We start from the raw sequence: 21,242 nt of genomic DNA, 5'->3' as shown, positions 1-21,242 counted from the left end.
GCGTGAGCCAGATCGCTTACAAAGGAGCCCAGGTGACTGTGGTACCGGGGCACTCGGGTGTTTCTCATCCCGGGGGGCTCCTGGGCCAGCCTCAAAACAGCCGAGATCCTGCGAGAAGAGGCTTCCTCTGGGAAGCTTGGTCCTGGCGGTAACGCCTCAGCGCTGATTCGACCCTTCTCGAAGACTATTGTCATGAACTGGACCTCCTAGAAGACAACACGTGGGTAAGACACTCCTGGGGAGTGCAGTGCCAGAGAACCAGCAGAGAAAGAAAATGGGTATGAAGCAGGAGAGGAAAGAGCGTTAGGGAGATGGCCACAGCTTCGTGAAAAGCTGGGTGCTGGGTCCTGCGGCGTCGCTTCAGAAGGGACGCGGAAAGCTACGCCTCTCCACACAGTCCCTCCGAGGGGCAAGAGTGTATTGTCCGGTCCCGTCTCCTTTCGGTCAAGGATCATTCCACGGGGTAACTCCTCCGTAATTGCAGGTTGTGTAGTGACTGGTGCCAACAAGATCCTCAGCAACGACAAGGAGTCCCCAGAGTAGGAGGCAAAAGATGCTGCAGGCGCCGCAGGCAAGGTGCTGTTAGGTGGTGTCCCTTGGTGGCCCGAGGGACCACACGTAGCTGTCACCACAGACCCCTTTGTAGCAGGAGCATCAGCAGCAGCATCCTGACCCCATAACCATGGGAACCGCTCCAGCGACTGCTAGATTCAGTCACTGCAGATCTGGGGGCCTCCATAAACCGAGTCCCCTGGAACTACTATTGTGGTGGCTCCGAGAAAGTGTTTTCTGGTCCTTTTATTGTTTTATTCAACTTATTCAGATTGTCTTTCCTTTTTTTTTTTTTTTAAGATTTTATTTATTTATTTATTTGACAGAGATCACAAGTAGGTAGAGAAGCAGGCAGAGAGAAAGAGGGGGAAGCAGGTTCCCCAGTGTGGGGCTTGATCCCAAGATCCCAAGATCATGACCCCAGCGAAGGCAGAGGCTTTAACCCGCTGAGCCACCCAGACGCCCCTCAACTTATTCACATTTTCTATGTCCAGGAGCTATTTCTGGGTTTCTGTTTATCCCTCCCTCAGAGGATCCTGTTCTTGCTTTAAGGTTGTAACACTTTCTCTGTATCCCTTAGATATTTAGATAGAATATTAGCTATTTAAAATTTTCTGCTACCTGTGGTGGTCTGCGTAGTTGAGAGGATGGACTCTAGAACCAGACAGCCTGGGGTTGAATGCAGCTGTGTAACGATATCATGCCCTTTGGGAACTTTGTATTTTAGTTTCGTTTCTTTCTCATTTTCTTTTCCTTTCCCTTTTTCCCCTTTGCTTCAAACAAATACAAAATGCTTACCATACAAAAAATGCAGCGATTATCACACTATCAGTTTGTTAAACTTAGCAGTATGAACTTATAACTCTTAAAAGAAAATTTTACATTTACTCAAGCCAACTTACCTCCAAGGTTCTAAAAGTTACAGATTTTTGGTTTAAAAAAATACCACTCAGACTGTTCCAGTTACTTTTGTTATTCCATGAAGAAACAAAAAATCTTCTCAATTTGCTGTGCATTAAATGAAGTAATGTTTGTACTGTAAATTTATTTCAATAGCTTTTACACCATAGACCAACATATCAACTACATATTTCTTTAATATAAATAGAAACTATTCACAGCAATGTCAGTATGCAACCTCATACCTGTCAACTCACATACAATACAATTAATAATTAACTGATGAGGTTAGTGTTATTTAAAGATGTTTTGTCACCATATTTCTCAGAATAATTGAATTTGTTAACATTCTCATCAACTGTATACCAAGTTCATTATCTCATGTTCTCTATTGTCCTTGTCTCTAAATTGGAAGAGCCCAGTGGGGAATATGCAGAAATGGCCCAGAATGTGGTCCTATATCTTCGATCCATTCTTTCCAAATGTTGATAATTTTGGAAAGCTTAGAGGTATCTCTCCTAGCATGTTTTTGATAAGTAAAATCTGTATTCTGAGGTGGCTGACCAATCGGGAATCCCAGTCCTGGCCCCAGGGCCATTTCAGGCTTTCCCCTAGCCCCACCTATCACAGCCGCAAGAGTAGCAAAGATAAGGAAGTAAAAGTGTATAAACTATTTTTAATTTCTTCAGGAATCTCCACACTGTTCTCCAAAGTGGCTGCACTAACTTGCATTCCCACCAACAGTGTAAGAGGGTTCCCCTTTCTCCACATCCTCTCCAACACACGTTGTTTCCTGTCTTGCTAATTTTGGCCATTCTAACTGGTGTTAGGTGGTATCTCAATGTTGTTTTAATTTGAATCTCCCTGATGGCTAGTGATGATGAACATTTTTTCATGTGTCTGATAGCCATTTGTATGTCTTCATTGGAGAAGTGTCTGTTCATATCTTCTGCCCATTTTTTGATATGATTATCTGTTTTGTGTGTGTTGAGTTTGAGAAGTTCTTTATAGATCCTGGATATCAACCTTTTGTCTGTACTGTCATTTGCAAATATCTTCTCCCATTCCGTGGGTTGCCTCTTTGTTTTGTTGACTGTTTCCTTTGCTGTGCAGAAGCTTTTGATCTTGATGAAGTCCCAAAAGTTCATTTTTGCTTTTGTTTCCTTGGCCTTTGGAGACTTATCTTGAAAGAAGTTGCTGTGGCTGATATCGAAGAGGTTACTGCCTATGTTCTCCTCTAGGATTCTGATAGATTCCTGTCTCACGTTGAGGTCTTTTATCCATTTCGAGTTTATCTTTGTGTACGGTGTAAGAGAATGGTCGAGTTTCATTCTTCTACATATCGCTGTCCAGTTTTCCCAGCACCATTTATTGAAGAGACTGTCTTTTTTCCATTGAATATTTTTTCCTGTTTTGTCGAAGATTATTTGACCATAGAGTTGAGGGTCACCCTGCAATTGCACTGCTGGGTATTTACCCCAAAGATACAGATGTAGTGAAAAGAAGGGCCATTTGTACCCCAATGTTTATTGCAGCAATGGCTATGGTCGCCAAACTGTGGAAAGAACCAAGATGCCCTTCAACGGATGAATGGATAAGGAAGATGTGGTCCATATACACAATGGAGTATTATGCCTCCATCAGAAAGGACGAATACCCAACTTTTGTAGCAACATGGACGGGACTGGAAGAAATTATGCTGAGCGAAATAAGTCAAGCAGACAGAGTCAAGTATCATATGGTCTCACTTATTTGTGGAGCATAACAAATAACATGGAGGACATGGGGAGATGGAGAGGAGAGGGAGTTGAGGGAAACTGGAAGGGGAGATGAACCATGAGAGACTATGGACTCTGAAAAACAACCAGAGGGTTATGAAGGGGCGGCAGGGGGGTGGGGGGGGTAGGAGGTTGAGGAACCAGGTGGTGGGTAATAGGGAGGGCACATACTGCATGGAGTACTGGGTGTGATGCCAAAACAATGAACACTGTTATGCTGTAAATAAACAAATAAAAATAAATATTAAAAAAAAAAAAGAAAAAAAAAGTGTATAAACTATCCCCTTTGTTTGTGTTTGGGGCTCAGACCTTGAGAGATTACTCTCTTCTGGGCCCACCAGTGTGAAATAAACCTCCGTTCCTCCAAGGTCTCCGAGTGCCACTGGGTTGTTTTTTTGTTTTTTTTTTTTTTTTTTAAGTCAGGATCTAGTTCTAGTTCTGCAACATTTTCAGTCTTAATTTTTTGGTCTTCTTGGTTTTCTGCCTTCTTCTCTTCCTTTGCCTATCTAGAATTATTGATCCAAGGTTATGTAAATCTCTTTCTTAATACCTGGAAATTTCATCACCACTGTTTTTTATGGTTTCTGCCTTTGCCCTTTTAAGCCTCAAAAGTTCTTCCGATGCTTATTTCTCCTGGGCATAACTTTCTAATAGTAACTTTACTTTAGACTAGCACCCGTGCTCCTTCTGCTACGGTTTTCTCTTTCTTTTAACTTTTTTAAATATAAGGAATACTTCATTGATATTTATATGCTTTTCTGGGTTTTTTTGCAAACTTCAATTGGCAATTTTCTTCTTTGTTCCTCTTTTTACTTTCATTACCTTGTTTATTATGAAGAAGCACAAGTATATCCTGTCTTTAACTTGAAAATCCCCAAATTTTTGTTGTTTCTAGTTTTCCGATTCCTTTTTTATTTTTTAAGATTTTATTTATTTGACAGAAGAGAGAGAAGCAGTGAGAGAGGGAACGCAAGCAGGAGGAGTGGGAGAGGGAGAAGCAGGCTTCCTGCTGAGCAGGGAGCCCATGTGGGGCTAGATCCCAGGACTCTGGGATCATAACCTGAGCCGAAAGCATGTGTTTAACTGAGCCACCCAGATGCCCCGGGTTTTCCAATTCTTTTTTTTTTTTTTTAAGATTTTATTTATTTATTGACAGAGAGAGAGAGATCACAAGTAGGTAGAGAGACAGGCAGAGAGAGGGGGGAAGCAAGCTCACTGCTGAGCAGAGAGCCCAATGTGGGACTCGATCCCAGGACCCTGAGATCATGACCTGAGCTGAAGGCAGAGAGAGGCTTAACCCACTGAGCCACCCAGGCGCCCCTGGTTTTCCAATTCTTAATAGACTTTTTTTTTTCCTTTCTCCTAGAGTCAGAAATTTTTCTAGTATTTTTCATGTTGTTGCACTTTATCTTGTGTTCTTCCAGGGTAGTGTTCTAGAATTTCTCCCATAAATGTAGGCTTCTCTTTATGTTTGTTCCTCACTGTTACAAAGTTCTAGAAACTGTCATAGTCCAGTGCACTTGTCATCTTTCTGTTTGCTGAAAGAATTTTTCAGAATCTATAGTTCTCTTGGAAGAACGTGTGATGATACTTTGTCCATAGGAAATTTGCTTGACGTTGCCATGAAAATTCTGTGTTTTTGAGTGATCCAAAGCCCAGGTGTTGGTTTTTCTGGATATGGCACTCAATTCATTAATTATTTTCTCTTTTTTAACAAGCTCTTCATATAACAACTTCTCTTATTTAAACGTGTTCATGGCATTTTCAACTGCTTCCATTTCTCTGAGACTTTAAATAAAATTAGGTGTAACTTCCTTTAGCTAATGCTGGAGTCTCTGCATCATTACGTATTTTGGCCAGTTGTTGCTGGATTTTTGCACTTCCTCCTTTCTTGCCAATAATTTATTTTCCAATTCTTCCGCTACACTATGCTCAGTAATGAAGTATTGTGTTTTATGTTTTTTGGGGTTTTTTTTTGTTGTTGTAGAAAAGACTGTGTTTATCTTTTTCTGCTAATAATTTGATCTTGAAAGTTTTCTGCTTTAAGCATGATCTTTGGCTTCTCAGTTCAAGTAGCTTCCTGCTTTTTGTTTTGAAGCTGAGGAAGGTTGAATTCCACTCTGAATCCCGCCCCCCCCCCCCCCCCCCACGCTTAGAATTGCTGAAGCTATTCTAGCCAGGTGGGCCCAAGGAATTCATGCAGGGGGCGCTATAGAATGAGCAGACTGTTCCCTGCTTGTGAGGCTAGGCCTGTGAATGCACTGTGCCTTCATTTCTTCTTCCACAAAATGGGATCAATAAAGTATCTGCCTCATAAGGTTATTACAGTGCTTGAATTTATTATACATAAATTCAAAATAGTTTATAGCTCAGATTATTATTAGTTCCTCAAGTCAGTCTTCTGTATGTCGGCCTTGCTTATTCTCTTTAATACTGATGGTATTTCTCACATGTCTCCTTATCTTGGGATGTCGAGTCATGCTTTAAGAAGGTTTGGATCACTAGAACATCTGCTATTATATTCCTCAGTGGTCTCTCTAATAGGAAGACTTTAGACTGAGAACTCTATGCACATTAGTAGACCAGGCACATTCCACTATAAGACTTTGCTTTTGTGGCTGGCAAGCCCGAGCTAAATGTCAGTCTGTGAATCCCCAAAATTGGTTGGCTTTCATACATATCCTATCTTGGTATAGATATTCAGCTAATATGGCATTAAAAGGGAATGATGATGATAACATAAAGTGGTGGATACTATGTATAAAGTACAAATAAAATCTCTACAGAAGTTCTGCCTTTGATAAGAGAGAAGAATCCATTGCTTAATTTATAAGTGCAGTGTTTTTGTCCCTTCAAAATAATGTTCTGTGTTTTTTTTGGGAAAGTGATATGCAGGTGACTCTCTAGAATTTGAGGTAATTATAGAACCACGGAAATTTTTGTTTTTGTAGGGTTTTTCATAGATATTTTTGTAGAATTTTTTGTAGAATGCTAAAATCACTTGTGATTTATTGTAGATTCTTTAATTTTGTTGATTTAAAAATAGGATAATAGCGTTAAAATATTTCCCCTCTGAGGTAATGGTGTATATCTGTGTATCTGGGCCATCTGTAAACTCTAGAATCTAGGAGGGGAAATGAGGGGGAAAAGGGGAAATAGTCCACTGGTGGGTCATAAGACTTATTTAGTGAAGAATAAGTTGTCTTAGGTTGTGGTCAGCAACTCTGCCTGTCTCTCTACTGAATTAGGTTTCATAACTTCCTATGATGTCATTTGTTCTTGTCCCTCTGGCTTAAATTAGGACTTCCCTTACAGCTGCCAAGTCAGTTTCCTTTAGATCAATTCATAATCAAGTATTTCTACTAAAGTTTTGTGGAAAAAAGCTCTGAATGAGAAGCCAGGATAAATAGATTCCTAAGGCCAATTTTCCTTCTCACTATCTGACTTTAGAAACAGTGTTCATAACAACCCTGTACTTTCTAAACAATTCACATTCTTGGAAGGTAGAAAGAGCTTCCTTACATAGTAATGAGTTCTTTGTCTTTCAAAGTATTCCAGAAGACACTTGAAAACTACTTCTTAAGACTCTTGTGGAATTTTTATGTAATAAGAAGATTGGATTTAATGGCCCTAAAAAGTCTCTCTGATCCCTGAGACTCAAAGACTTTCTGCTTTAGTCCGTGGGAAGGAGGCGGGTAGGAAATAAGAGAACTAGTTTATTTATTAAGTCTTGCATGGATTTCAGCTTTGGTCTCTGGAGTTGCTCCAAGCTTCCTAAGGCTCTGCCTTTCCTGTCCATTCTGACCCTATACGTAGATATACAATCTTTTGCTATCTTTCTGTTCTTTGTCAGCATGTCAATATAAGTATCCTTAAGTCAATGGCAAGTAAATACATGCCATTAGTTGGAGGGGTGATCAATCAATGCAAGTACAAGATTTCTTTGAATTCTTATTCTTCATCTTAAGAGTGTATGGGAATTTAAAATTATGTATCATATCTATTTCTCTTTTAATCCAAAATGATATTTTAAGTTATCAACCACTGGGGGCAGGGAGATGAAACTTGACCCAATCCATCTAGGAAGATATGCCTCTGGTTTCTTCATAGGACAAGGCAAGTCACTCCTGCTTAAGAGGCTCAGATCAAAACATTGGATTGGCACTCTGGATTCAGGTTTATCATCCATGATCTCACAACTCTTGGGACCCACTTCTGCATGGCCCACCTTCCCCACTCCAATATAGAAAGGGGAGTGCTATACTAGGAGAGGGTCATGTGTTATTTAAACAGCCCCTTCTCCGTTTGTTCATGCTTCTTTTTCCCTTTGATTCTGAACTATTTACAGCGACCTAGTCTAGTAGGATTATTTCAGAATCTGTTTTAACTCAATCTGAAGGTGCCTCAGTGAACTAATAAAATTCTTGCCCCTGAAAAATGGTGTATTATGTGTTACATTTTGCTACAATTCATGATGTGTCTTTGTAGAAGAATCGTGCATTTTATATAATTTGTCAAGGACAATTTCAAAATGTGTAACATCATCAGTCTCACTGACAACACCTTTAATGGTTTCACTCTGTAGTCAGAGTTTTGCCAAATGCAAGCTAGGACTCAGACTATCCCACATCTGCTCCCTACCTATTGTTGCACATGTATCATCTGTTGAAAAGACAACCAAGTTCAGGAAAAGAATTCATCTTTGAAGCATTTCTTCTCTAATTAAGTCAACAGATGTTGTTTGAAGTCTATAGCTGGGGAATTTATTACTTCAGCTTTTTTTTTTTAATTCCTTTTTTTTTTAAGATTTATTTATTTATTTATTTGACAGACAGATCAAAAGTAGGCAGAGAGGCAGGCAGAGAGAGAGAGAGAGGAGGAAGCAGGCTCCCTGCTGAGCAGAAAGCCCGATGCAGGGCTCAATCCAAGGACCCCGGGATCATGACCTGAGCAGAAGGCAGAGGCTTTAACCTACTGAGCCACCAAAGACCCCGGGATCATGACCTGAGCGGAAGGCAGAGGCTTTAACCTACTGAGCCACCAAAGACCCCGGGATCATGACCTGAGCGGAAGGCAGAGGCTTTAACCTACTGAGCCACCCATGTGCCCCTATTACTTCGGCTTTAAAAAGGAAGAGAAATTCACAGATCTACCATCACAATATTTGTTTGATCAATGTAGCCAGACTGCTGATGACTGAAAATAGTTAAGAATTTGTGATAGTTTTCATTTTCAACATTTTGAATGGCATATTCTAAAAGTGTTTTTATTTGTATTAGCATCTGGACTTCGTTGCTCCAGGCAGGATATCTGGTCCTCCTCTCATGGTAGGAGGCTGGTCAGAGCTGGCCTGGCAGAAATAGGCTTAAGAAACTGGGGCAGGTGGCAGGAAGTGATTTGCATGACCTCTTTGGTTGCAGTAAGGCAGACTACGGAGAGTAAAGTCAAAGATCAAAGTCAGAAATGCGGAGCTAAACCAGCCAAAGAAGTCAAGAAGACCCTGGGGCAGGGAGTAGTTTACTGGTGCAGCCTGTGGGTCAAAGAGCCAGTGAAAAGGGAAGCAAGGATCCTCTAAGTCTACTAGGAAGAGGCAAAAGATGGGCTCTTGCTGCCCTCTAAAGTTTAAGAAGCAAGGGCAAAGGGACACTCAGGGACCCTTCTAGGCTTCAGTTTATCTCTTTCCCAGTCTCCTGCCAAATAAGAGTGTGGAAAAGATCAGTTTTTATCTTGTATGGAAAGTCAAATTATCATTATCATTATTATCATTGTTGTTCAAATCTGTGAAATAATTGAGAAATATGTGGAAAGATAGCCCAAATAAAAAAGAAAGAATAGAAAAAAACCATCTGCATGGTAAGAATATCTTCTTTGTTTCAGAACAAAATAAGAAAGCATTTTGGTGTTATTTTCTTTAAATTTAGTCCGTTCTGGTTAGTTACTAACTGAAGTATTTAAATAGCTCTCTGATTGCCAAACATCTGTTATAATTTGTAAATAAGTTATCTATTGTTATTACTGTGGCAAGTTCTGGTAAACTCACAGATCAAAATTTATATAACAAAGAGAAATCCCATCATGAAAGAATCAGATCTCTTTCACACACAAGGACTCAAATTATCCACCTACTTTGACAGCTTTAGTGTCTTGATTAAATATTTTATGATGATACTACTTAAGATAAAATGTAAAAGCTAATTTATAGTGACATCCCTTTATGTAAAAGATTCCCAGACTGATTTATTACCAGGCAGTGAATACAACCATGTCTAAAATAAAGAGACTTTGCAATTTTCTTCCACACTCCTAGTTAAGCAACTTCTACTATACAATTTATATGAAAAACAGGGTCTTTAATTTTACAAGATTCCACTTTATTTTCCTATGATATCTTCTTTAGTTTCATTCTTCAATTTAGTACCTGCTACGTTATGTACTAAATAATAAATTTGGAACACTATGCTCAATTATAATTCTTTTTAATACCTGCACGTTTAAGGAAACTTAATGTCGAAGATTGAGACTTAGTTCTTCTCAGACTCGGATTCTTATCTTCTACTCAACAGAAAAGTAGTTAATCAGTTGCCAAATTTTTTTTTAAGGTTTTATTTATTTATTTGACAGAGAGAGATCACAAGTAAGCAGAGAGACAGGCAGAGAGAGGGAAGCAGGCTCCGAGTTGAGCAGAGAGTGTGATGTGGGGCTTGATCCCAGGACCCTGAGATCATGACCAGAGCCAAAAGCAGAGGCTTGACCCACTGAGCCACCCAGGCACCCTATCAGTTGCCAAATTAATGCTGAGTCTTTCCAGTTTCTAATTGTCTCTCATCATCCTAATTTCATCTTTTGGTAAATATATTATGTTTCATCATTCTAAAAGGACTTTGGGGGAAAATGTATATGTGTATGTGTGCTATATATTTCATATATACTACAATACACAATTTTTGGTTGGGACAAGAGAGGTCTAAGGGAATACTTCTAATGCTTTATTTATAGTTATATAGGGTTATTTATCAATACAACTAATATTAAATAAGGCACTATAATTATAATCTATAAGTATAGAAAATTTGGATAGTGATCGATGAGTATTATTCCTAAGGTTTAAAAGGATTTTTACCAATAAATGGATTTCAGGGATGATTAAAGAAGAAACAAGGGGGGCACCTGGGTGGCTCAGTGGATTAAGCCACTGCCTTCGGCTCAGGTCATGATCTCAGGGTCCTGGGATCGAGCCCCGCATCAGGCTCTCTGCTCCGTGGGGAGCCTGCTTCATCCTCTCTCTCTCTGCCTGCCTCTCTGACTACTTGTGATCTCTCTCTGTCAAATAAATAAATAAAATCTTTAAATAAAAAAAAAAGAAAAAAGAAACAAGGACATGGATTTTATATGGGTAATAGTTTGTGTTACAGGAGCATTAGAGATATTGTAAAGTAGAGAAGATGACGCCAAGAATATATTTATAGCCAAGCTATACATAGGACAAAGAGGAAGCAAAGCTAGGCACATCCTGAGGAAGCAAGTGTGGATGGTACACTGTCAGATCTTATGGGGCAGTTCATGATCAAAGAGGTGGCAGCAACAGTGGTATTATAGGAAAGAAAGATGTCTTTGGTGGGAGGGAACAGGAGCAAATGGAAGAGAGAAAGGACACAGAGAAACCAGATGCTGCTAGTATTAAGCCAAAAACCAAAATATGTCATGGACTCAAATCTTTGCAGTAAAGACCCAGTGAAATGGGAAAATAACACAAAAACAATATAATTTATTGTCATCAACTTAATGTACGTACTTTTTACTAAATATAGACAGTATTTGAGATGAATTATTCAAAAAGAGGAGGGAGGGGTGCCTGGGTGGCTCAGTTGGTTGAGTGTCTGCCTTCAGATCAGCCAATGATCCCAGGGTCCTGGCATGGAGCCCCTCACCGGGTTCTCTGCTCAGCGGGGAGTCTGCTTCTCCCTCTTCCTGTGCTCCTCCCCCTGCTCTGTGTTGTCTCATTCACTCACTCTCTTAAATAAATAGATAAAATCTTTTTTTTTTTAAAAAGAGAGAGACAGAAGGGGCGATATTTACAATAAGACTCCTTAAATAGAACCAAAAGTGGGAGTGGGAAGCATATGCCAACAGTAAGAGTCAACTGTAAGAGTAGCTATGTTTGAGCATCAAACCTGGAGTTTTCTCTCCTAGCTGCAGTGAAGATGGAAACTTAATTATATTTAATCAGTATTTTATCATTTATAATTTAAAATAATTACCTACAAATATTTGGGGGATAAGATATTCCTGGGAGGGACCTAGCCCTATGTGATAATAGAGGGACTAAGAAATCAATAACAACATCAGTATTGGTTTCACAATTACTATATGCATTAAATTTGCATGGTTAATTTTGAGAGTAACCTAAGATAAAAATCCATGGCCGACAACTAAGAGACAGTTCTATAAAAGCAGTGACAAAGATATTATTGTCTAGATGTGTAGCCTCATGATCTAACTTGATCCAAGAACATGGTTCATATTTAGCAAGTGTTTGTACTAGGTTTGGGGACACATTTGTGAACAAAATAGTCGTAGTCCCCGCCTTCATGGAGCTTACATTTTTGTAGAGGAGTCAGAAAGTAAAGTAAAAAAGATATAAAAATACAATAGTTACAAATTGTGATAGCAGTGTTAATTTTCTTCTTAGCACCTATCAAGAGTTAAAGTGGTGGAGGATACCCTTTTTTGTTTCCATCTAGTGTTAGGGAAGGCCTTTCTAAGGAAAAAAAACATGAGGAGAATTTGGAGTATGTACAGTAATGAATAGATGTATAACCCAAGACAATCTTTCTTAACTACCCACTGCCAGACTTTCAATATGCACCGTTTAAACAGAATGTTTTAAGATTGTGATGCTGTAGGCAATTGACCTGGATTACAGGTATTCTGTATGGCCAATGAAGGAAATTTCTTGACTCTTAGAGAACAACAAGCTGCTGATACAGTTAATATCCTATTATAAAACTTAAGCTTAATATTTTAGCTCAAACTGGGGCACCTGGGTGGCTCAGTCTTTAAGTGTCTGCTTTCAGCTCAGGTCATGATCCCAGGTCCTAGGATTGTGCCCTGCACCAGGCTCCCTGCTTGGTGGGAAGCCGTTTTTCCCTCTCCTCCTCCCCCTACTTGTGCTCCCTCTCTCACTGTCTCTGTCAAATAAATGAATAAAATTTTTAAAAAAAAATTTTTTAGCTCAAATAAAATGCTATCAACTGAATCGTGTCCCCCTAAAATTCATATCATAAAGCCCTAACTCCCAATGTGATGGTATTTGGAGATGTGGCTCTTGATAGGTAATCAGGTTTAGATGACGTCATGACGGTATGGCCCCTTTTTGGGATTAGTGCCCATTATAAAAGAAGAGACCTAAGAGAACGTGCTTCCTCCAGCCCCTCCCCATGTGACTATAACGAGAAGGCAGCCATCTGTAAGGGGAGGGGGAAAAAAAGGACTCTCCCTAGGGAATTCAGGAAACTGTCAGCCAGCACCTTAGTCTGGGACTTGCTAGCCTCCAGAGCTGTGAGAAATAAATTCCTGTTGGTTAAGCTATCCAGTCATGGTATTTTTGTTACAGCAGCCTGAGCTGACTAATACAGAGATGAGGCTAAAGAAATGGTAGAATTTAGAGACGAGAGTCATAAAATGTGAAAGAAATACAGAAATGTGTTCTAGATGCTTCTTTTAAATTCTAATTGAGCTGACAAAAGTGTAGTGAAATCTGTCTTTCTTTGATACTTGGAGGTATGTTTTGGATCTCTGCATGGACAGCCTGGTTCTTACAGATCCTACATTTTACTAAAAGGTTCCTGCTTACCAGGATTGGGGGATTATCTCAATCCAACTATTTATGAGTACCTAACAATTCTCCTTAGTTCAATAATGCAGTATTGTAGTATTTTTAAAAATTGGTTTCTTTGTATTAAAAAAAATGTTTGCATAAGAAATTATCTCTTCAGCCTCCTTCTCTAAAGGCTAACAGTGGTAAACAGTTCCTTGTATATAACTGAAAAAATACTTAAGGTACATATAAGTATTGATATTTGTTTTATACATAAACTTTCAAATCCAAAGGGCAGAATTGTACAAATAATATGCCACCTTTTTTTTCAATTTGCAATATATCTTGGAGGTCATACAGTACATTTGATATATCTTAATATCTTAATTTAATCTGTTCCTAAAGGATGTTTCTGCTTTCTTAGACTTCACTATTCCTAGTGGTGCCAAAATGAACACCTTGTATAAATAGTTTCATGCATGTGTGTGAATATACCTGAAGGATAAATTCTTAAATTAGAATTGCTGGGAGAGAGAAGATGCACATTTAAGAATTTAAAAATTTAAGTATGTCCATGTATTTCTCAATTATACTATAAATTTTTAACAATAATAATAATGATAATGTATTAGACTTCCCATTTAAGCAATTACCAAGTTGCTTCCCATAGAGAAAATACCAATTTATAATTCCACCAATAATAAATGAAAACGGTTATGTGCAAAACTATGCTGTAAATTCTTAACTTATAACAACGATAGGAAGAGGTATGATTATTATTCCTGATTTAAAACTAAGTTTTAAAGTTTAACTGAGGCACAGGAAGGTTAAGCAGATTAACAAAGGCCACACAGACTTAGGTGACTACACTTCTTACTCATTATACGGCTTTCCTGAGCTTCAGTACTAACTCTCCCACTTAAAGCTGATGACTTGGCCAAGTTATTTACCTCCCATCTATAATTTCCTTATGTGTAAAAAGATAAAATGTATCTCAAACCATCAATGTGGGGATAAAATGAGCTAATGTAAGGAAAATCCCATGCTCAAGGCACTAAACAAACATAAATGCTTTTCTTCCCAGTTCAAATAATCTATGAATCACAAGGATGAATAAACTGTTTTCATGGCTAATCCTCTTCAAGGACACAGAAATTAAAGAAACGGCTATGACCCTTTTTAATGCTAATGTTACAGCAATAAAACCAACAGACAGGAGGATTTGTGGTGTAACTTCCCTCCCTGTCTGTCTTGCCTGGTCTTTAATTCGGATTAGTTTAGTCTTGGCCCAGCTTCCTCAGAGTGATTATACCGATTTCCAGTTCCTAGAAACCAGTCTAAGTAGGAGTCATTTGAACCTGCTGGAACTGGTTTCCCCACCTATGCAGGAGATTGCATAAAAGTTCTATTTAGTCTTTGGCTAATAAATTAAGAGCAAGGGGCACCTGGGTGGCTAAGTGGGTTAAGCATCTGCCTTCCGCTCTGGTCATGATCTCAGGGTCCTGGGATCAAGCCTTGCATTGGGCTCTCTGCTCAGCAGGGAGCCTGCTTCTCCCTCTCTGCTTGCTGCTCTGCCTACTTGTGATCTCTCTCTGTGTCAAATAAATAAATAAAATCTTTAAAAAAACAAATTAAGAGCAAGTGTCAATCTATGGAATGCATTTATGTTGAGCTACAGAGTACGTTGTAACTTGAGTTTACAGTGACTCACAACTTTGTTGGGTGAGACTTGCACATTAAAATGTTCTCATACACTCTACTTTGTTTCCTTTAATATGATAAAATAGTTCAGTCAGTAGTTACTGAAGAGTTCTGCTCTTGGGGGTGGGTCTTGGGAATGAATAAGTGATCCAAAGAGTGGTCCTTACTTCCTTTCCACGAAGCACTTTAGAAATTTAAGTTCCACTGCTCCTGTTGCGTGCAGAGCCTAAGATGATAACAGGGCTGAGGCAGAGGCCACAGTGACTCAACCAGAATCATCCTGTCTAGCTGATTCCTTAAGATCCAGCCTATTCCCCTGTTTGTTCTCTAGGGGCTTGGATGACATAAAGATTGGTCAAGTTATGTTGCTGGAAACTGCTTTTGATTCCAATATATCCTTGAATGGACCTTCTCTTTATGTTCCACAATGCAGGGACTGCAGCAGGGGGATGACTCATGTACTTCTTTTTTCCAAATGTGTTCCCTCCACAGTGTGGAGGATATCTATATATAACCTCACACTGGGGCCTCTCTCCTCACCTCTGAGTGACGAGTAGAGCTCAGTAAAATAGGCTCAAAATGGGAAGCAGGACATTTAGACATGGCTGAGTTGGCATAATGGTTTTGATGTGACAGAAAACTCACAACCACATAAAAATGTCAAAATAAAGAAAAGATCATTTTATTACAACCAGGTTATAGAACAACAAACACTCTGACCATTACACTAACTGTATGCTTCACTTCGCCTCTCACCTTCACCTGATCCCTTACTTTGTATCTGTGAGCCCTCATGCGGCACTTATCCCTGTCCCACACACAGCATGTTCCCTACCCTCCTCCCTTGACTCTGCAGTGCTAACCAGCAATGGAGTGAGACTCAGATACTTGTCCTTTCATTTTTTCCACAAATATTTACTGAGGGCCACGTACTATTCAAAACACTGGAGTGAATGTGCTTTTTCTTCCTTCCTCCTTTTCTTTTTCTTTTTTTCCTGCAGATTTCATAACTATTTTACATGGAAAATTTAATATTTGTCTTTCCTGAGTAAAATATGTCTGATTTCAGAATAGCCACGCCACAATGTGACTTGTAAAATGCTCCAGCTAATAGGAAAGAAAATGCTTCAGCTAATAGAAAAGCTTTCTATATGATGTAATTTAGGAAAGAAATAACTACAGTTTGGCAAAAGTTCTTTTAACCCATCCTATAGACAAAGGGTTCTGTTCATTCCATCAGCACTACCACTATTGCATATAAACAAAAATGTTTCTGAGACTTGCACAAAATATACCTCTAAATGTCCTCCAAATTTGGTAAATCTGGATACTTTATAATCACCCATTTTAGTTTAAAAAATACAGTGTACTTCTTTATTTTAAAATTGTATGTATTCTGGTCAAAGTAGAACAGTTAGTTCCTGCTTTAATGTACCTCCTCGATCTAACTCATACCAAAAGTATATAAAGATATAAAAGCAAAAACCTAAAACACATGGCTGGGTTCAAAACCGGTTAAACAATGCTAGGTACCAGAAATAGAAGAGAAACCCGAAGTTGGGTAGAACAGAGGTCACAGGCATGCTGGGTTCTAGTCCTGAAGAAGACAGTGGCAGCTGGCAATTCAGGGAACACTGAAGGTGTTCCATAGAAATCAGAAGACTGGAGCCAGGCTTGAAAACAGGTGCAAGGTGAGGCTTCTGCTGAGGAAGGGTGGTTGGAAATGTGCAGCCACCCATGACTTTGTAGACTGCTTCAGAAACAAGAGGACTAAACACTCCATACACCTGAGGAACTGTGCTACCTGCCCCTGGCCCAGAACTTGATGTCCTAGCCCTACTGAAACCATAGACAGATCTGCAATTCTGCACAGTATCTGGGTTAGAGCTGGGGTTCAGGAAGTTGAGAGACTAAAGCTGCAAAACCACTAGACAGAGAAGTGTGAAGAAAAAAAAGAAGTGGGAGGAATCTCATTCAAAATGAGGCTGAAAAACAAAATTTCGAAACTCATGGAGAAATCTAGTGCTGTGAATGTGACCCAGAGAAAAATTAAGTTATAACAAAATTTCATTCCAGGTAAAAATTTATGAAACTATCTAGCAAAAACTTTAGTATAAATATGATTTGAGTGCTTAAGGATTAAAGAGAAGAATATATAAATTATATAAAAATTATATAAAAACAATGAAAAACAGAAATGAAACAAGTTGAATAAGTTAAAAAAGCAGAAAGACTAGACATATTGGAAATTAAAAGTCTATGGATTGAAATAAAAATTCAAAAGATTTGATAAGTTTTGGAACAGAGACAATAAAAGAGAAAATAATAAATTAGAAAATATTACTGAAGATTCATCCAGATCACAACATAGGGAATAAAACCTGTAAAACTGTTAAATAGATCGTACATCTCAGTATGCTTGGTGGAGTTCAAATTTATATCTGTTGTCCTGATGTAATTATTAAGTGACATTCCATTTAACTCTCAGATATTGTCTTAATTTAGACATTATTGTCTTAATTTAGACAATATTAGACATTAAGACAATAATTTAGACATTATTGTCTTAATTTAGACAATAAATTATATGGTCACCCAAATGTTAAGAAATATACGTGAGTGCTGTGAAGTGTGTAAACCTGGCGATTCACAGACCTGTACCCCTGGGGATAAAAATACATTATATGTTTATTTAAAAAAAAAAATTTGGAAGGGGAGGCGAACCATAAGAGACTATGGACTCTGAAAAACAACCTGAGGGTTTTGAAGGGTCAGGGGTGGGAGATTGGGAGAACAAGAGGTGGGTAATGGGGAGGGCACGTTTTGCATGGAGCACTGGGTGTTGTGCAAAAACAATGAATACTGTTACGCTGAAAAAATAAATAAAATGGAAAAAAAATGTTAAGAAATATATAGGATAGACTAAAAGACAAGTGAGACTTCCAAAAGGAAATAGAATCACAAAAAGTAATATTTGGAAAGTATTGTGGATTTTTGAAAATTGAATAGAGACATGCATCCTCAAATAGAAAGTGATTTTTAAGAACCAAGCAGGATCTTTGAAAACATATTCACACCTAGACACATCATAGTTAAACTAGAAAAAAAAATCAAAAATTAAGGGACACTCTTACCAACTACCAGGAGAAAAGACAGATTACCAATAGAAATAGTAATTAAACATTAAACCAAGCAGATTTCTCACAGCAACAATAGATGCCATTAAACAATAGAGAAATATATTCAGCATAACAAGGGGAACTTTCAGTTTAGAATATTATACACAGATAACTTGGCAACAAAAAAAAGATGTGAGGAAATAGATACTCAGCCTATAATTGAGATTATAATTTAGATTCTTGGGTTTGAGAGGAGGATAAAATACTAGATAAATTCAGATAGTTTTAGAAATAAATTAATACTTTAGCTATTTTTAAGAGTGCAAAAACTAGGGCGCCTGGGTGGCTCAGTGGGTTAAAGCCTCTGCCTTCAACTCAGGTCATGATCTCAGGGTCCTGGGATCGAGCTCCGCATCAGGCTCTCTGCTCAGCAGGAAGTCTGCTTCCCCCTCTCTCTCTCCCTGCCTCTCTGCCTACTTGTGATCTCTGTCTGTGAAATAAATAAATAAAATCTTTTTAAAAACTTTAAAAAAAAAAAGAGTGCAAAAACTATTGATATGGTTTCAAGATCTGTACTGTATCTACTCTTTTTCTTTTTTTCTTAATTTTTAGCAGTTTTATTCATATGAGTCAGTTATTACTCCATTTCTTTTTGTTCTAATGTTTCAATTTTTTATGTAAATTCTAATTAGTTAAAATAGAGTGTAATATTAGTCTCAGAAGTAGAATTTAGTGATTCATCACTAATGTATAATACCTAGTGCTCACCACAATTGCCCTCCTTAACACCCATCATCCGTTTAAACCATCCCTGTGGCCATCCCCTTCAGCAACCCTCAGTTTGTTCTCTATTGTTAAGAGTCTCTGTTATGATTTGCCTCCATCTCTTTTTTTTTCTACCTATGTTCATCTGTTTTGTTTCTTAATTTCCACATATGAGTGAAATCATACAGTGTTTGTCTTTCTCTGACCGACTTATTTCACTAGACATAATTCTCTACCTCTACCCACATTGTTGCAAATGGCAAGATTTCATTCTTTTTGATGGCTGAATACTATTCATATATATATATATATATATATATATATATATATATATATATATATACACGTATACACACACACACGCATGCACGCGCACGCACACCTATGCATCACATCTTCTTTATCCATTAATCAGTCAGTGGACACTTGGGCTCTTCCATAATTTGACTATTATCGATAATGTTACTATGAACATCAGGGTCAATGTGTCCTTTGAAATCAGCATTTCTGTATCCTTTCTGCAAATACCTAGTAGTTCAATTGCTGGATCGTAGCGTAGGTTTGTTTTTAACTTTTTGAGGAATCTCCATACTATTCTTCAGGGTGGCTGCTCCAGTTTGTATTCTCACCAATAGTATAAGAAGGTTCCCCTTTCTCCACATGCTTGCCAATATCTGTTGTTTCCTGTGTCATTTATTTTTGCCATTATGACAGGTGTGAGGTGATCTCATTGTAGTTTTGATTTGTATTTCCCTGATAATAAGTGATGATGAACATCTTTTCATGTGTCTGTTAGCCATCTGCATGTCTTCTTTGCAGAAATGTCAGTTCATGTCTCCTGCCCATTTTTTAAATTGGATTATTTCTTTTTTGGGTGTTGAGTTTTAACATACTTATATATTTTGGATACTAACCCTTTACTGGATATGTCATTTGCAAATATCTTCTCCCATTCTGAAGTTGCCTTTTAGTTTTATCAATTGTTTCCTATGCTGTGCAGGAGCTTTAGATCTTGATGAAGTCCCAAAAGTTCATTTTTGCTCTTGTTTCCCTTGCATCAGGAGACATGTCTAATAAGAAGTTGCTATAGCTGAGGTCAAAGAGCTTGCTGCCTATGTTCTCCTCAAGGATTTTGATGGTTTCCTGTCTCACATTTAGGTCTTTCTTCCATTTTGAATTTATTTTTGTGTATGATGTAAGAACGTGGTCCAGTTTCATTCTTCTGCATGTTGTTCTCCAGTTTTCCCAACACCATTTGTTGAAAAGACATACTGTGTTTTTCTATTAGATATTCTTTCCTGCTTTGTCAAAGATTAGTTGATCATATAATTATGGGTCCATTTACGGATGTTCTATTCTGTTGCATTGATCTATGTGTCTGTTTTTGTATCAGTACTACACTGTCTTGGTGACTACAGCTTTGTAATACAGCTTGAAGTCCAGAATTGTGATGCCTCCAAGTGTGCCTTTGTTTTTCAAGATTGCTTTGGCTATTCAGGGTCATTTGTGGTTTCATACACATTTAGGATTGTTTATTCTAGCTCTGTGAAAAATGCTGGTAGTATTTGGATAGGGATTGCATTAAATGTGTAGATCGCTTTGGGTAGTAGAGATATTTTAACAATATTTCAATTGAGCATGGAATGTCTTTCAATTTCTTTATGTCATCATCATCTTCTTCCATCAGCATTTTAGTTTTCAGACTATAGATCTTTTGTCTCTTTAGTTAGGTTTACTCCTACATATTTATTGTTTTTGGTGTAATTGCAAATGGGATGGATTCCTTGATTTGTCTCTCTGCTGCTTCATGATTGGTGTATAGACTTGCAACAGATTTCTGTATGTTGATTTTTGTATCCAACTCTACTGAATTCATGTATCAGTTCTAGCAATTTTTGGTGGAGTATTATGTCATCTGCAAATAGTGAAAATTTGACTTCTTCCTTGCCAGTTTGGATGACTGTCATTTCCTTTGTTGTCTGATTGCTGAGGCTAGGACTTCCAGTACTATGTTAAACAGTAATGGTGAGAGTGGACATCCCTATCTTGTTTCTAACCAGAGAGGAAAAGCTCTTACTTTTTCCCCATTGAGGATTAAGTTAGCTGTGGATCTTTCATATGTGGCCTTTATGACGTTGAACTATGTTCCCTCTATTCCTATTCTGTTGAGGGTTTTTATCAAGAAGATTGCTATATTTTGTCAAATGCTTTTTCTGCATCTCTTGAGAGGATCATATGGTTCTTATCCTTTCTTTAATTAATCTGGTGTATCATATTGATTGATTGATTTGTGAATATTGAACCACCCTTGCAGCCCAGGAACAAATCTTACCTGGTCATCCTGAATAATTCTTTTAATGCACTGTTGGATTCAATTTGCTCACATCTTGTTGAGAATTTTTGCATCCATGTTCTTCTGGTTCTTCTTTAAATGTTGGGTAGAATTCCCCTGAGAGGCCATCTGGCCCAGGACTTTAGTTTGTTGGGAGATTTTTTATTACTGATACAATTTCTTTGCTGGGTATGGGTCTTTTCAAATTTTCTATTTCTTCCTATTCAGTTTTGGTAGTTTATATGTTTCTAGGAATTTCTCTCTTTCTTCCAGATTGC

The 21,242-nt window shown here is 38.1% G+C and overlaps 1 pseudogene; it reads right to left on the bottom strand.

The window, feature by feature from the left end:
• Positions 1 to 206: 206 nt before the first annotated feature.
• LOC123942195 lies at positions 207 to 15,543 on the bottom strand (annotated as a pseudogene).
• Between the last annotated feature and the right edge of the window lie 5,699 nt (positions 15,544 to 21,242).

This window comes from Meles meles, chromosome 5, assembly GCF_922984935.1.
Source record: "Meles meles chromosome 5, mMelMel3.1 paternal haplotype, whole genome shotgun sequence".
NCBI classification, from domain to species: Eukaryota; Metazoa; Chordata; class Mammalia; order Carnivora; family Mustelidae; genus Meles; species Meles meles.
Note: the sequence above shows the minus strand (reverse complement) of the source record. Positions and strands in the feature narration are given on the sequence as shown.